Source organism: Oryctolagus cuniculus, chromosome 10, assembly GCF_964237555.1.
Source record: "Oryctolagus cuniculus chromosome 10, mOryCun1.1, whole genome shotgun sequence".
Classification (NCBI taxonomy): Eukaryota; Metazoa; Chordata; class Mammalia; order Lagomorpha; family Leporidae; genus Oryctolagus; species Oryctolagus cuniculus.
Genome location: NC_091441.1, coordinates 108793252 through 108797176, shown reverse-complemented (window position 1 = coordinate 108797176; position 3925 = coordinate 108793252).

Here is a 3925-nt window from a genome sequence, read left to right as displayed (position 1 = left end):
CACTTCTTCTGGGTCTTCCACAGGGGTGGCAGGGGCAAACACTCGAGATATCTTCCACTGCTCTTCCCAGGCCATTAGCAGGGAGCTGGGCTGGAAATGGAGCAGCCGGGACATGAACCAGAGCCCATATGGGATGCCCGTGTCGCAGGTGGCGGCTTTACCCGCTACACCACAGTGCCAGCTTCCTGATCTTGTTCTGTTTCTCGTTGTACGCTTCTCCAGAGATGGTCCATTTGCCACGACACTCACACAATGTCACCCATGGCTGTGGATGCCACTTTTGTAACATTAACAGCTAAGCGTTGGTCTCAACAGGCATTAGAAGAAAACACATGACCAGTCAGAAACAGGTGCTTTTGTGGATCTCATTGCTCAGAGCAAGGCCAAGTTCAAAACCAGCCCCTTGAAAGGGGAATATCAGCTGAGGAGCACAGAGTGTCCGGGAGTATGGTGCTGGGGAGGATGGTAGCCATGGTAACACTACCAGCATCACCCATAGGAGTAATGATGTTGGTACCTCTTAGCTGAATGCCTGCACCTGTCGGCCACTCTTGCTGGTGCTTCCCACGAGTGACTGCACTGAATCCTTGAATCAACCCAAACCAAGGAGGCACGATTACTGCCTCCACTCCCTGGGGAAGAAACAGGCACAGAGAGGCCAGGCAGTTTACCGATGCTCACACAGCTCATGGGAAGGGGAGCCAGGATTAGAACCTAGGCCATCTGGCTGCAAACACTCATGCTAATGTTTACGGCAGTCCCTCTGCTGTTTGTGACAGTCCCACTAGTGTTTAAGACCTTAAGGCCGGCTGCAGAGGGCCCTCTCCCAACACCATCCAGCCCTGAGCCTAGTCCCGCCACTGCCGGCCCAGCCAGGCCCAGCAATCCGCCCTCCCCACGCTCACCTCTGCACTTGCCTGTCTCTCTGACATGCCTGGAAACCCCAGACGGACTGCTGGGGTTCAGACGTGGCAGGTGTGTCCCCACTATGCTGACACTCGCCAGCCTGGCTCCGCCCCACCTCCTTCGCTTGTGTGCTCCGTTCCGTGCATGCGCTCTCCCAGTGCACCTGCCAACCCTTCTGCCTTCCCACAAAGCCTTCACCAGGAGCCACGTGGATGCCGGTGGCGTGCTCTTGAACTTCCAGAACCGTGAGCCTGAACAAACCACCGGGCTTCGTGAATGACCCAGTCTCGATTGTTGTTACAGCAACGAACACCGAGGAGCACAGCAGCTCTTCGGGGAGCTTCCTGGTGCAGGATCTGTCTTCCAGGAAGGCTTCCCTGGCATCCCCCTCTCCAGCACCCTCAGGGACTGCCCCACCCTGGCCCGGCACTGAACGAGGGCTGTCGGTACTGGACCATGAGCTCCATGAGGGTGGGGAGGCATCAGAGCCTCCCGGGGTCCCCGTGCCCAGTGCAGGCCGGGCTGAGAAGGGGAGAGCTGCAGGGTGGTGAGCATGCCCTCCCCGGGTGCAGGGAGCCCCAGCGGCTTCTATCCCTTCTGTGGTGCCCACCCCAGGCTGTCCCCGGCCCACTAGGGCAGCCCCCTCTGGAGTGCAGCTGGGTGGCTGGGTCGGGGAGGGCCTGCAGGAGCCCACCCCGGGTGAGGATTTGGGCTGAACCAGTCTCGGCACCCACGGCGATCAGGAGGCGGCTGCGGGAGGGTGCTCACCTCAGCGTTGCTCTCCACGCTGCAGCACTGCAAACAAGCAAGCTGCCCGTCCGCTGGGGATCGCTCAGGGTGCTCTCGCTGCATTGGAGCCGTGCAGCTGGCCTCTGCTGCCGTCCGCAGCGTCGTCCTGCACAGCGCTGCCCTGCCAGCCACAGTGGCCCCGGCCTCTCCAGCTGGGAGCCTTTGCGCGTGCTCCTCCCGCTGCCCAGAGCTCCCTGCCCTCCCCTCCCGACTCAGTGAGCTTTCACTGACTTCTCACGCCCAGCCCGGCCATCGCTTCCCCAGCAAACCCCTCCTTGGCCCAGCCAAAGCGCCCCCCACCCCACCCGGACCCCAGACCCCAGGGCTCACAGGAGCTCGTTCTGCTTGCAGTGGCCTGGGAGCTGGCAAAGGGTGATGGATCCATTGTGTTCCTAGTGTAAACACCAGAACGTTGCACAGTGCCTGACACACAGCAGGCACTTAATGTGTGCAGGGAATCCACCTAGGATATATTCACCTACTGTACACTCAAGTGCTGGAAAAACAGAGGTTGCGACGACCTCCCCTCCCGCTGTGAGCTTGCTACAGTGCGACACAATGAAAGCACATGCGGTTGGTGGAGGAGAGCACCCCTCCCGCCCAGCTGTGCCCCCTAGGCCTTCGCAGTCTGAGTGCCACTCATGAGGTCTGCACACGAGGCCGTCACCTGACAGCCCAGAGTGCACGCGGCGGCCGTAGCACACGGGAAAACTGGGAAGGCCCAACAAGCACACTGGCGACAGGAACCGCAAGCAGGGGAGGGCTGCGCTGACAGCTCCTCCTCTCGCTCCTCCGCGTTCTCAGCTGCAGCACACTCCGAGGACTCAGACTACAGACTACAAAGGCACGAGCTCACTGCCCGGGGCCCCGGGCCTGCAGGAAGGCAGGCGTCGGGGGCCGGCGTTCAGCACAGCAGGGTAAGCTGCTGCCTGCACGCCTGCACCCACGTCAGCGCCAGTGCGAGGCCCAGGTGCTCTGCTGCTGACCCGGCTCCAGCTCACTGCTGAGGCCCGTGGGGAGGCAGCAGGCGATGGCCCCCATGCTTGGGCCCCTGCTACCACATGAGAGACCAGGACTGGGCACCGGGCTTCTGGCTTTGGCCTGGCCCAGCCCTGGCCATTGTGGCCATTCAGGGAATGAACCAGCAGATAGAAGATCTCTCTCTCTCTCTCTCTGTGTCACTCTGCCTTTCCAACACCTAAAATAAATATTAAAAAACAGGAAGGTTGGGGCCAGTACCGTGGCGCAGTGGGTTAACACCCTGGCCTGATACGCCAGCATCCCACATGGGAGCCAGTTCAAGACCTAGCTGCTCCTCTTCCCATCCAGCTCTCTGCTGTGGCCTGGGAAAGCAGTAGAAGATGGCCCAAGTCCTTGGGCCCCTGCACCCACATGGGAGACCTGTTAGAAGCTCCTGGCTCCTGGTTTTGGATCAGCACAGCTCCAGCCATTGTGGCCAACTGGGGAGTGAACCAACGGATGGAAGACCTCTCTCTTTGTAACTCTTTCGAATAAATTTTTTAATTAAAAATGCCCAGGTGCACGTGTGGGTGCACCAGACACACGTGTGCATACATGCACATGGGCATTCACAAGAGACTTGAGAAGGGAAAAAAAATCTATAGGCAATATCATATTTTTAGTGCTAAATGGTGCTAAAAGCATTTCCCTGCACGCTTTGGAGAGGGAGAGTAGCTTGGCTGGTTTGGGAGCGGAAAGCTGTGCCGGCGGGGTCACCTGGTATTGTCCTCATGGCCGGCCAGATCTGGCTGCGTTGGCACCAGTTGTCCCCGAGGGCAAGGTAAAGTGACCCCCACGCCAGAAAGAAACCCAGGCCTGCGGCTGCGTTAGGGCTCCAAGGGTTTAAGACGAGCCAAGGGGAGGAACTGTCTCCACTGCGGAGAAGACCATCCTGTAGCTGCTTCTGGGGACCCAGGCGATCCTGAGTTGAGGGCTGTGCCCTGAGTGATCACCCCACATCCCACACCAGCCACCAGTAGCAATGGCCCCAAGGCAGCCTGTTACAGAATGGTGGAGCTACCTAAGGAATCTTCCAGAAACAACACCTTTGGTCCATGGAAGGAGACAAGGAGTTTGCCTCCCTGCTCCTGTCTGGACAGGGTCATGTCTGGATGTGATGTGATGCCTGGATTTTGGCAGCCACCCTGTGTTCCTGCAGACATCCACTGTGTCAGGCAGGCCCTATGCTGAACGTGTGACCTCAACTGTT